Here is a 14,339-nt window from a genome sequence, read left to right on the forward strand (position 1 = left end):
TAGTAAATTAAGGCTAAGATTTCTCATGGTTTGATAAGGACTGGAGGTTTTACAACCAAACAGTTGGGTGACATAAATTTTGTCATCCTTCACTAATTGCACTTGAAGTCTGTGGTATTTCGAATGTGAGAATAATTCATGAGTATTATAAACAGGGACTGTTTAATGCTTTCACAGAACAGTCTCACTCCCTGTTAGCTTGTATTATTCTTAACTCTTATTCCACCTATACGTCTGTATTCTATTGCCTAAGGCATTTCTTAATTTTATTCCTATGGAAGGCATATACATTAGAACAACTGAGGACAGCCAGTGGACAACAGCTGTCAAAGAGCATTGACTAGAAGGTGTTCCAAAGAAGAGGGGAGACATGAGGGAATGAAGGAACCATTTCAACGACCAGAAATATGGCCAGTTTTCCTCCATCTGTCTTTGTTCCCTTTTCCATTCAGTGCTTGTCTCTTTGTCTAGCTTGGATCCAGAATTCATAGTAGTAGTGTTGAGGGAGGTAATGAAAGAATCCTGAAATGATTGTTCACACAATGCTTTCAAAACTTACTGTGAGAAGAAGGAAAAAAAATGAAAGATGGCACTTAAAAAGAAATTTCTAATTCAGAATTTGTAGCTAGAAATGGTTGGAAAAGTCATACACCAAAAAGCAATGTAAAAAAAAAAATTCACCAATGATTCATCATGATTTCAAAAATTCAAGGTTATAATTAAAATTAAAGAATAGTAAACAATCGTAGCATCAAATGGTTTGGTCAGATTAGACTCTAAAGAATGATATTCTTCTATTTTCTTTTCTCTTACAAGATAAAAAACGACCATCAAAAATATATTGCATTAAGAACATGATTCTTTCACCAGCTACTGAAAATTGTCACGTAACTATCATCTACACTAATTTAAAGTATTGCATATAAACAAGTTAGCAATGGGCTTATGTTTAAGACCAGCAGGGAGAAGCTATAAGAGTAATATTAAGTATGATTAGTTGGGTCAATGAAGCGCTTTGGATAGGAATTTAGTTAAATCGCTTAAATTGAAACAATTTTGGTAGAATTTGAAATGAAGTGAGCTCAGCACTGATGTGAGAATGGAAAGCATGAGAAAGCAAAAATGGAAAATTATCATTTTAGAGTATCGGTTGGTGTAGTCTGCTGGTGCTGATACCAAGCTATAAAGTTGAGACTTTTTCCCAGAGAATGTCTTTAAAAGTGGCTTCCACCAGGAGTAAAAAAGGTTGATGATCTCAGTTACTAACACTCATATTTCTATCCTGAGGAAGCTCAGGGGGTAATCTGGGAAGTGATCCAAGTTCTTAAACATAGCTATCTAATGCCATTTTACGTGTCCTTGAATATTTGAGGCATTTGGCCAGCAGGTAAAGGAGTGGATGTCTGGGAGTGCCTACTACTGGAGGAGCTGCTGGAAGCCAGGTGGGAGACCCATCACATACAAAGTGACACTAGATACTTGTGTCCCCCCGACTGGAGGCATCAGAGGCACCCTTCCCCCCATCTAAATACTAGAAATTGTGTCTACAGTTACAATTCATTGACAGTTTTTTCAAAAGAAACAAAACTAAAGACCAAGTTAAGGTTTTCCTTCCAAAATAAATGTCTAATGATATTGTTACATCATAAAAAGCATTCAGTTTTACCCACACTTACCTCTGGCCAAACATCTGTAAGAATTACATATTAAGTCATACTTACACCTTATGATACACTTAGTGTCTATATGGCTGGGTACAAACTGATAACACAGAACTACCACATGCATTAAGTGCTGCTTTTAATCTATCTGCAGAGATAGTACTACTGTGGTCTTTTAATAACATACTAGATTTAATGCTTAATCTTTCCCTCTGATATATCATAATTCTAGCCTCCAGCTAGATAGTTCTGTAGGTGGTGCTGTGGGAAATGTTTGCATTAGGAGACAGGGCTGGAATGGAAGCGGAGAAGGGACAGCTTCATTCCTCTTCAGCTTTTCCCAAAATAGAAATATTTAGAACATTTTTATCCAAAAATTATTGGGAGTGAGAGTGCTTTTATTTTTGAGAAGGAAATCCTCCTAGATACATGATGCTCTTCTCCTTGGAGCATTCATTTCAGGACCAAAGTGTAAAATGAATGCAAGGTACTGTCTTATTCATTTGGTAGTGTTTTTAACCCACTTTCCCATACTGTGAGTGATTAGTAGTTATTTTGTGTCTAGTGTAGCTGTAGTTTTGTTTCCAGTAATAAGAACACATGGGGAAAGAAGAGCAGTGGAAAAGAATAGCTTGAAAAAATATAGAGAATAAAAACAGTATTCACAGAGAAATTACTGGGTGTAAACGGTAGAATTTTGCTGCTAAAAGAAAGGCAGAAAAATGAAAGGTTTCTGCAAATGTCAATGTATTCATGGACTGTTTTTTGCTGTCTTCAAAGCTTGAAGCTGTTTGTGTCAAATTGATACAAGATGACAATGTTTGAGCATGCTGATGCTATTTCTAAACTGGCAACTGGTTGGTTAAGTTTGGCAGCCATCATATTGTATGAGCAGCAGAATAATGGTGTAATTCAGAAACTGAAGTGACCAGAGATGCTTGCAAGAAACTGCAATGTTATTTATGATTAGTTGCTTGGTATAGTAATTAAAAACAAAAAAAAGTCCAGCGTACCCTTCCTAATTTACATTAGGAATTTTGAAGTCTCCAGTTGGTCTTAGATTTTGAAAATCAGAATATTCAAAAGGCTGCCCTCTACTTGTGCCTCTGCAGATTTGTGCCTCTCCACATGTTGTGAACTCTGTACTGCCAGTGGATCCTGTGCAACACTGGATTGTCTTCCCCCCTAGTTAACATCTGTTGCACTCACTGCCCAACACTATGTAAATTCAAAAGCAAGAGAAGCTCCTGCAGGCCAAAGTCTGAAAGGACTAAGTCTGAGGAGGGAAACAGAGGCAAAGGGCTTTCTTGATGCCTGAGTCAGGAGACTTCACTGAATCTGCACTATCTGCTAAAGCGTGTAGCGAGTCTGAAGGCATCTTCGTGATTCTAATGACCAGTTGTATCCCTGAATAGAGCAAGATCTGAAAAGTAATAGAGTCTTCAAGGATGGTTTGTAGAAGATTTTGCTGGGCTCTGGAGAATTCCAACTTTAGTGAAAAAGAATTCCAACCTCCCTAAAACTTTGGAGAGAATTCAGTATCATTCGCAAAGGGAAGTGATTGTTATCTACAGATTGCATCATCTTCGATACTTCCCTGCCCATGGAAGCAGATACAAGAGAATTTTTATTCAGCTCCTGCAGTCAAGTGCTACGGATTCTGCCTTGTAAGCAAGATATATATACAAGGACTTTAGTATTTTCAGTGGGTTTTAATCTTTAGGAAATTATCTAAATCACTGCCCAGCTCTGTCATATTTTTAAACATTTTAAAAATTGTTATGGCTAGAAAAGGGAAAAAGAAAAAAAAGTTTAGAGATGTGTATATGTGTGCTAGTTATCTACCTCTATATAGAAATATTTCTCATAGTATCCACTAGATGGACTCATGAATAGAGCGTTCATTAGCAAAACTCAAACTCCTAGTAATGAAAAATCTGTAATGTTAAGCTACTGCTAGAGTTTGGCTCACAGCAGCAGAGTTGGGGGAAGGAACTTCTGCACCTGCACCTTCTGTCAATGCAAGGATTCACTATAATCTTGCTAGGAGAGAAGTTCTGGTTGGCTCCTGGTGCTCTCTCTAGTGATGGTGTTGAAAAGACCTGAGTATATTCAGCCAAGATTCTTGCAGATTTCTGAATATATAAAGCATTATACAAGTGCTTGAGGTAATTTAAATTAGACATCTGATGTACTCAGAGCACATGTAAGGGCACCATATGGCCTTAAAAGTGGAAAAGGTATGTGCTGAAATGTGCTAATAATACTGACTTTAGCAGACAACTGAAACTTCTGCTTGAAATGACAGGCTTATCAACAACCATTGCCTTCAAATATTTTTTTTTTCCAATCATACGTTGATACTACAAGCCAAATTATTATTGTTGTTTGCATTGCTTTGTTTCCTTACCATAACCAGCTGCCTTTCACTTTTGTTGCTGTATTTGCTAAATGATGCAATAGTTTCTCAACCCATAAAATCTGAACAGCTAGAAGAATCAGCAGCAGCAACCATTTCATTAAAGCAGTTCTCTTTAAATCACTTGAATGTACAGTTGTAGTTATGCATACAGTAGGGGACAGAAATGACCTCCGGAGAATATGTTTGCATTTCCAGTTAGCAGAGGGCTTCCAGAGTAGAACTGGATTATCTCTTTACTCAGTTCTGACATCAGAAACAAGACAAAGAAGAGTCAAAACAGAAAATGAAAGGAGACATGAGCAAAGCTTTGTGACTAATAGACACTCTTATTCTAGGTCCTTTCTATTTCATGCAATGTGGAAGCTGAAGCAGTTCCGAAGCAGTTGTAATGACACTGAGGCTTAGCGGAGGTCCAGGAATACTTGGAGTGTGAAAACTGAGTGGAGAATGGAGCGACTTAACTAGATGCTTGGTACAATAGTCAATGAAGTCAGTGGGTAAAATGCCCCAACAGTAACAAGACAGTGAAGCCCAGAAGGCAGTAAGTGCCTTAGTGCTGTGAAAATAGAGTAAAATTAGTGCTAATAAATAATGAATGTTGCAAAGGGACATAAATATGTATAATCCTACCACCACCACTGAACCCCACAGCTCCTAAAATGAAGTTTGGCTGACTTTTGTTTAATCAAGAGCAACACCATAAATGCTCAAATACTTCTTGGAAATTGAATTAAACTTAATTGAGCTTTCTTTCAAAAATCAGTGTCAGGAAAAGTCTATTTTTTTTGATTTCAAACTTGTAATTGTCTATAGATACATCTTTCTATAAGTATTTTGTGAGAAATATTAGACTGGATGGACAGTGTAATGTATGCTGTGTAATTAGAAGTTGCCAGAGTCATAGACTCATAGGATTTCAAGGAACTTCAGGAGGTCATCTAGTCCACTGTGGAAATACTTTTCATACATCATTCCTGACAGAATCTATGCATTCTTAATGCTATGAATGGGTATCCTTTTCTTAGAAATTGCCAAAGACAGTGACTCTGGGATTTCCCCAAGCAATCTATGACAGTACTTCATTATCTCAATCATTAAAAACACTGACTTATTTTTTAATCAAAACCCCCTGCCTGTATCCTGTGTCTTTTTAGTAATCAACAGTACACTTTATTTCTTGTCCTGTCCACCATGGATATGAAGAAAAAGTTTCTTTCCTTCCTCATTCAAGCAGACTTTTGTGTTGTTGAAAGTGTTACGATGTTCCCCTTTTCGGCCTCCTTTTCTTTATTCCAAACAACCCTGATTCAAATGATCATGACAGGGCTTGAGAAAGAAATCTCATGTTTCAACCTAAGCCTAATATTAGTGGATACAACAAGTGGATTCGAGAGGCCAACTTCATTAGATTTTGAAATGAAATTGGGATTTGCTGTTCCTTCCAGCCGTGGGTGACAGATCAGTCACCACATAATATCAGCCTGTTGCTGTGGCCTTCTGTGGGATTTTTGCCACAGTGATGGTAAAATATTTTAAACTAAAGAAACAAAGACATGCTTAAGATACTGTAAGAGAAAACAGAACATCTGTTGAGAGACTACATTTTCTATACGGTTTCTCAAATGCAGAGAATCACAAGTCAGAAGAGAGATTTCTGTGGCAAGGTTATTAACTGAATAAGCAGGATCAAGGTCAAAATGTTTTAACTGGCACAGCAGAAGGTGGAGACTTGAGGAGCAAGAGTCTTTTGCCACTCACTCAGCAAATACTGAGTCAGACTAGTCTTTTAAATGTTTGACTATGGGGATGGGAATTTACTGATCTTCTAAATATCCTGGACAGGGTAGGTGTTCTGCAATTTGCATGCAATCTTGGTTTATGTTCTAAATTATAAGCAAAATTTAAGGAAGGCAGTGTAGTATATATGCAGCCTGTTCTGAAGGAAGCAAAGTACTGAATTTTACAGGAAAAGGAAGGATGATAATGAAGTTTAAAAATTACTCTAGTTTTTATGTTGTTTTATTGCATTTTCCATCACTATGAAAACTGTACAATAAATTACCCTGTCATTTTCACTGTGTTTTGAATAGGTTCCGTTAAGGAAAAGGACATTTACTAGTCCACAGTATTTGCCATAGTCCTAGTAGTCAGCATGGAAGATAACATAGCATCATCATAGTAAATTTAGCTAACACAGGTAGTAAATGCTCCCAGTTTTTAGAGCATATATGTAAATGAGCAACTAGTTTCCTTGATGATAGGATTGCTACGCTTTGTCTTGTATTAGAAAAGAATGTTTAGGCTATCTTAGAATATATTTTGTATGCATATAACTTCAGAGGAACTGAGTACTTAAGAATTATACGACATTGATCTAAGGGGATTCTAAAGTGATTTGATTGAGGTGGCACTTCAGCCATTCATAATAAGGCAGTTAACAGTCTGGGAAGAGCACTTGTCCAAGGGCTTCAGCAGTACACTGGGACCTGAAGACCTGAGCTCTATATTCCACTGTCATATCAAGATGTCTTGCTGTGCCACTCCTCTCTCTACCTCAGTCTTTGCTTAAAGAAAGTCTTTGCTTAAATGGAAGCACTGCACATATAAATCACCTTGAGTGAAAATAGCTAGGCATTACCAGGACAGTATACGATAGTGATTAACCATACATTTTTACATATATTTCAGGATATAATTCTTCTACCTCTAGGAGCCAGTAAAACCAGTGTTATGAAAGTTTGTCTTGAGCCGGTGTTCAATATATTGGGTGGTTTTCTGAGAGAAACCTTATGTTCTGTTTCTTGAACACTCTCACAATACTTAACTGCTAGTAAAGTGACATTAGAAAGGAATTGTGAGTTTTGCTAGATATACACAAGTGATATGAAGCATTAAGTGTATTTTGGAAGAGGTTTGAATCACGTTACTCAGTCATTCCTATTCTGCCTTCCCCAGATCTGATTTAAAGCAATGACTTCAAAATATTCATTGCTTGATGCAATGTGTTAACTGCCATTCCCTTATTCAGGATGACAGTAGTAATCTGCATGTGTGAGACAGAGTCTCTTCTTGTCTCTTATCTGTTGTATTTTGTCCTTTTTTTTCACCATTTCTCTGTCCAAGGTGGAGTTTGTAGTGCATTTAGCATATTATTCCCAAGAATTAATAAACCATGAGCTAGCTCCCCTCTGTGGAAACATGAGACAGGCCAAGTGTATTTTTAAAAAGCTTTTGAGTTTCTCTCATTAGCCCTTCTCTCTTATTAGCCATGCTGATCTGAAGCTACAGTCAGGCTTAATTTTTTTAATAAAAATTGCAAATCTGAAGTAATTTCATGTACGTGTCGTTATATGATACCACAAGCATATGGTTAATGTCGCACCTTTCAGGTAAAATACAAATTAGTGCAAATTTATGATACAATTATAAGGACAGGCAACATTCTGAATATAGTACTATTCCCAGGTGACACCCCCTCTGTCTGATGCCTCCCTGGATTGTAAGTCAGTATCCTCTGAATGTGTGTTGAGAAAGCAGCGAGCACTAGGGAATGGTAGTAATTGTGGTTTACTGTACTCATATCATTGGAGAAAACATCAGCTGTGAGAGTTCAGCAGCTGTAGGAAAACATGCTCACATTTGCATTTACAGAATTGCTGGCATTTTAAAGAAATGAAATGTAGTAAGTGGATTTCTGTCCTCTGCCCAACACCTTTGCTGATGCAGAGATTGGATACAGAGACATGCACATTGCTGAAGATACAAAACTGGCATGGTACTTTCTTCATTTTTAAAGCCTGTAGAAGTGGTTATTAAAGATTCTTCACTGCTTTTGAAAATCAGGAGTTTCTCTTGCCTAGCATAGCTTTACTTGCACTCATCTAAAGCCTTATTTGGCCAGTATATTTACTCCTTCTGAATAAAATAAATTCTGAAATCCATGCCCCTGGATAAGCAGCTGCTGAATGCATGGAGCTGTTCTGTATGCTCGGAGTGACATTTCACTCATTAGTCAGTGCAGAGCACTGGGAAGCCTTGCATATGTATCGTGCGATTAGAAAAAAAAATGCTCAGTTGCTTGCTCTACTTAGTTTGGTCCTCAGATCCTTTACAAAGGCTATAATAAATGCTTTTTATTGTGCTGAATGAATTATTTCCTCTAGACATTAAAATAAATCTGGATGATCCAAATAGGGTTTCATAAAAATCTCACCTCAGGTACACAGGACTCTTTAAACTGGAAAATAATTGTCGTAGTCTTAGAAATACCATGTGAATTCTGAAAGCTTTCGGTGTGTAACTTCTCGCCCAGGTCTAGTCCCAATGAATCCCTGAAGTTTATCCACCTGCAATATATTCAGACATTTTTATTGAAATGTATTGGTCCATCAGGCCATATTTAACTAAATGGAAATATTGCTACTTCAAGATTGTTTTGTTGAACACAAGTAACTGAGTGAGTTTTCCAATTATTATATTTGATTGAGCTCTGTAATGATTGCTTTATGGTGTAGTTGCTTTTCTGAGATCCAGGCTTCATTAACTTTCCAAAGGGATGCTACAGAATCCTGCATTCTGAGGATCTGGTCAGAAATTTCACAAAATACTGTAAAATTTTCTGTCTCCATGGAAGCCTGCAGGGTGAAAACTAGCTATTCCTTAGAGGTAAAAACTCAGTGTTCTTTGATGAATATCATGGAAAAGAACCTTCTCTTTTAGCACACTTTACTAAAAGTGGTGCTCTTACCATTGGAGATGGGTGCTTGAATTAGTGAATTATGGAGTTATTAATCAGTGGAGTTTCCAGAGGGTGAGTCAAAGCACTCAGGTACCCTGTAGGTTTCACTGACTATATGGAGGTCAAAGCTGAAATTCAGGTACGTATATTAGCTGCTTAAAGTTGTCTGTGTGAATAGCCTATTCAGTCATTTGAAGTTGGACACTATTTATATTAACACAGGTTCTGTCATGAGTAGGAAATTCTATTTTATGTGGTCATTGATGTGTTTGAAAAGAGAAGTGAATAAGGTGTGGAGGAGCATTTAATTAATTCCACCATTAAATACCTTAAGTTATATAGTGACGTCCATTGTCACCCCTTGCTCAGCCATTATGCTTCTTCAATGATTTTTAGTTGAACAGTATTAGAACAAATGTAAAAAGTAAATCTTTTCGATCAGGAGATCAACATTCTTATTCTCAAAAAATAGCACAACTGTATCCTGCTTAATTATATAGCTCAGACATGCAAACTAACAATGCTGCTCATGTTTTCCCCCTTTAAAAGGAAATGATATTCAAGTGAGCTGATAAAGAATTGAGGGCTTTCCCTATTTTTTTTCTTCTGTATATGGAATCTGTAGTCTTACGTTTACTCTCATTTTAGTCTGACCATCTTATTACAGTCCTACAGGAAACTTCTTCTCAAACTGTACTAAAACAGGTCTTTTGACGTCAAGAATGTAAGTAAGATTTAGAGTAGAGGAGCAAACTAACAGAAGCAGCCCCTTTTTCTTATGTGACCAGGTAGTTCCTTCCCTGATGAGAAGAAAAAGAAGAATCTCCATTGTAGATATAAGCAAAAGGGGGAATAGTTCATTTCTGGGTGTCATCTATATTTCCTGGTATGCTGCCAATGCTAACTTCACAGTGGCAAGTATGCCACCCTCCCTAACACCCTGCACATCTCATATATTGGAAGCTTCAGATTTCCACAACTATTGTATTTAACTCATCGTATAGCTGCAGTTCCTTTTTGTCTCTAATTTGAATAACTGAATATCTCATGTCACTCAGAGTACAGCTTCTCATTTCTGTTTCCATCAACGAGGCAGAATAAAATCTTGTAAGCAGAAAATAAGTCCATTAGCAAATGTTTTGGGAGTTGTCTAGTACTATTCATGATGTTGGTTTTCACTAATATGTCAGTCTTAAATATTTGTTTCCTGTTCTGTAGTGATTGTTTCAGGATGAACTATATTAAACTGAGGTAACTGAATGGTATAACTGTTTTTGAGATAGATAGGTGCATGCCTAGCTAGTTGTAGATTTTTACTGTGTAAGTTTAAAATGATATTTCAGATCCCTTAAATTTTCTCAGGAGTTGTGTATTGCTTCCATTTTCAATGGCAGATTTTCTCTCCCTGTTTCTGTATGTTGTCACCTCGCTGGTGTGACTTCCATGAAATGCCTTCTAGTGCAGAACACTGCCTATTCAACGGTTAAAGGATAAAATTCAATTATGGTGAGGTAGTCAGTGCAGTACCTACATTAAACACAAATTGCCCGAGAGGATGTAGATGAAGCAACTGTACAGAGGCAATAGCATCAGCATTATGTGCTGCAGAAATGGTATCTGTGCCAGCCCTTCTAAATGCTCTGGAGTAAACCATGATAGGGAAATGGCAAGAGGACACAAGAGATGGATTCACCCACAGTGAATCAGTCACTGCTGAGGCAAAGAACCAAAGTACTGCAGATCCTTGACTATTTCTCTCTTGAAACTTTTAGGAGATTTTGGGGGTGAGGGGTGTTTGTTTTAAGGGCAGACACCTGATAAGTGTCTCTCCCTTGGGTTGTGAAAAAGTGCAGAAGTTTCCTTGGAGCAGTCCTACCCAATCTTAATAAATGTATACTTTATCTGACCATGAATTAGACTGTCACCCCATGTACTCTTTGCAGTAGTTCATTTCAGAAGTTTAGTTTAGTAGTTTTTATAAACATCTGTATGTCACTACCTAATAAATTACTCATTGTACCTTACAGCAAAATGGTAATGTCTGTAATAGTACTGCAGTGTAGTAACTAAGTGAATGAATAATACATGTCTGTTTCATGGCAAGTACAGTGAAATGCTGCTTCCTTTCACTTTCAGTGCATCAGATGTGCAAATACTGTATAATTAAGTTCAGCTTGCCTGACTGGTGACTGACGTTTCCACACTGCTATTCTAAGTTGACTACTCAAGCACACCAAGTATCTTGTAGAACAAAATTTCAAGTGTAAGATATGCAGACAGCTACTTTAGTGCATTTCATGAGCCAAAATGGCTTTCTCAGTTTCTTCTACCACAGGTGGGCAAGATGCACTTGTGAGAATACGTGTGAACTAAAAGATCCAGTAAGCCAAGGAAGTTCTTTGATCAGAGTAATCACAATAATGTATGAATGTGGAACACTGAGGTCTTGATGGTTAGAATGAATGCAGTTTAATCTCTTCCATGATATAATTTCTATTTTTTGTTTCTTCGTTTAAATGAGAATACACCGATTTGTCAACTGACAAAAAGTTCCATACCACATTTGCAATTCTAAGTGGCTGAGCCCTATGAATCATTCTGTAAGAGATGTGTAAGTGAATCTCAAGGGAAGGAAAATATCCTCTAATCAAATTGATATAGCCTATCCCTCACTGCAACTCTGAAAACACTACTGAGCAAAGTTATCTTTGTTTAAAAGGAGCCTGTATTTCTTTTAAAAAAATAGTTAATAGTCCTTTTAATTCAAAAAGGACTGTTCATGTGAATTCACAAAGCTCTAATAGTTAACTTTTAAAATACTCTTAATCTGGGAAAATTGTTTTTGCACTGGTAAAGCAATTAAGGGTGTTGTAGTACCATTATAGTCAAGAAATAGTAGATTTTAACTTTGCTAGTGTTCCTAGTTATGAATATTTCAAATACAGATTCAGATGACTTTCTAGAAAAATGGAGGACACAGCAGATGAAGCTTACTTTTTCAAGTTTTTGTAAAATGACTAGAAATGAGATGCAAAGTGATATCCAAATTTTGTGATAGTGGTTACTGATAAGACTCCTGTACTATTTGTGTTATTAGAAAACTATGAATGAACTGTGTCCAGGGAGTTGCAATAAAATCAGTTTTTCACAATGTCAAAATAAGCAGCATTCCCCAAGTCTACAGGAGAAACAGGAGAATCCTGTTTCAAAGTTCTTTAATTCAATCTACATTCAGTGGGTATGACTTGCTATTTTATTCTGTCCTTTCCAGGGGTTTTCAATGGGACTTGTTGTGGCAGCATGGAACTCAGGTAAGAGTTTTACCTTTCATTTCAACCCATAATGAAGAGCTCCTTCTAAGGAAAGAGAGAAACACAAAATGGTAAAAAAAAAAAAAAAAAAAAAAAAATTTGCATGTGGACTTTTAAAATTCATTTCGGTCCATGCTTGTTAAATTTAAAATGCAGAGGTATTTGTTTTTACTCAGCACCCAAAGTTTTCAAGTCAGAAACTGACATAAGCTAACTTTCTTACCTCCCAAAAGTTCGAATCAGAAAATACAGTAAATCTGTATTGAAATGTTTTGGTTAATTTGAAAGGAGTCCAGAAGATTCTTTAAAAAGTCAGTAAAAACAATTCTTGACCAATTCTACTTACAACGTGTAGAAGTAAAACATGCGCATACATTTTTGAAGGCTCAAGGACCTGGTTGTAGTTCTCTGACATTCTGAACTATACAGCTGAAGTTATACAAAAGAAGGCTAATGACCGTGCAATGATCAAGATATTTTGTGACTACTGTATTTACTGACAGAAAGAAAGAGGTGCAAAAAATTAGAATAAAATAATAAATATTATTTTTAAGTGGGTCAGAATTTCCTTATCTGGTCATATTGGGTTAAGAAATATCAGACATGAAATGCCAATTTTAGGATTGATTAATATGAAAAACTTGGTCTTAGGTTACATCAGTATTTCTCCAAAGAAAGATCACTACATTTTTCTGTCATTTCAAAGTGACTAATAAAAGTTTATAGAAGAAATTTTTGTTATCAGTCTTTGAGTGAGTGGCATGAAGTTTCGCATAATGAAATTATGTCCCATTTCCACTTTTCCTGTTGTCAACATCCATTTTCTGTAATGCTGATGCCTCTGAATAGTTGTGTAATCAGCATATTCCATTATTACACTTCTTGTGCCAAGGTCACTGGTAAAGATTTTGAGTGATAATGTGAAATAATGGGTTGTTAGGCACTGAGGTATTCATGGGCAAGAAATCCTTCTTACAGTAGATGGAAGTTTATTCTGTGCCTTGAAATCTATTTTCATATATATACATGTGTGTATCTGTGTGTGTGCGTATATGTGTTATGTTAGATATTCACTTTGATTAAAATTATTATTGCCGTTAATATCAAATCACTATTAAGCTGTGGTAAGATACCCCTGGCACTGAAAAGCAGAGAACAAGTCTTTCAAGCTTCTAACCTCTGGCTCTTCTATCTATGCTAAGTTGCATTCATTTTCAGAATGTTTATCAATTAAATAATCACATGAATAAAATACTTGCAGAAACATGATTTCATGTTAGTTACGTCCACAGGTTATGTACACCTTAGATTAAAAAAAAAAAAACACCTTTTATGCATGTTAATGTGTTAGTGCTCATACCATTGAGTATGTCCTTATTGGGGAAGTTGTATAGAAGGAGACCCTGAATAGTCTTCTTTGTCCCTAGCTTTAACTCCCTGTTCTACTTCAGAGCACTTGTTACGTTAAATAAATATTTCCTTACAACCTCTTTTGCATCATTTGTGTGGCTTAACAAAGCTGACTTCTGAAAGCACTCTCTCAGATGGAGATAAAATTAAAAACATGTCTTTATGTGGTGGCTGTTTGAAAGACCTCATGGGCTTCTAAAATACGTAGCCTGGTCTAAGTAGCATCGGTGGTCAGAGAACAAATAAGGTCATCAAAAGTGCAGGTTTAATAATCACCTAGTTCTATGCTTCACCACCTAAAATTTCTAAAAGTACCTGGACACATATGCAATACATTATTCAGAGAACCTCATCTAAGAATTTTGTTTCCATTAGGAAAACTTTTGAAGACACTGTGGCAAATATTTATCTTGACTTTCTCTAGAAGCAGATAAATGGTCATCACATTGTGCAAACAGTAAGTGAAAGATGCTTTTTTAATATTGTTTTGTCTGCACCTCAAATTGTACCTATGCTTAAGTTTGAATTGTTTTCAAGTACTTCATCAAGGAGAAAACAATGAAAGCTACTGCCTGTAAGGAAGATGACAAAAATCTAATATTATGTCTTTCTGTGAAAAGAACACTGCATTCCACCTAACCATGAATGAGAAAAGGCTTAATTAAAGCTCTGATGGATGCTGAAGTAGTCTCTTCTGAAAGCACATTGGGAAGGGGTAAATCTTTGATGTTACTGGCATATTCAATAATAACTCTTAGCTTTTTGAGAACATCACTTCGTTCTTCTCTGGAAGAAAG

At 36.5% G+C, this 14,339-nt stretch overlaps 1 long non-coding RNA gene across 1 annotated transcript in view; it reads left to right on the forward strand.

The window, feature by feature from the left end:
* LOC135327724 (uncharacterized) overlaps positions 1-13,976 on the forward strand; it is a 198,504-nt gene extending 184,528 nt beyond the window's left edge. The window contains exons 2-3 of the long non-coding RNA XR_010388115.1: positions 12,093-12,132; positions 13,918-13,976. This is a non-coding gene — a long non-coding RNA (uncharacterized LOC135327724). The remainder of the gene's footprint in view (positions 1-12,092; positions 12,133-13,917) is intronic.
* The last annotated feature ends 363 nt before the right edge of the window (positions 13,977-14,339 follow it).

This window comes from Dromaius novaehollandiae, chromosome 3, assembly GCF_036370855.1.
Source record: "Dromaius novaehollandiae isolate bDroNov1 chromosome 3, bDroNov1.hap1, whole genome shotgun sequence".
Classification (NCBI taxonomy): domain Eukaryota; kingdom Metazoa; phylum Chordata; class Aves; order Casuariiformes; family Dromaiidae; genus Dromaius; species Dromaius novaehollandiae.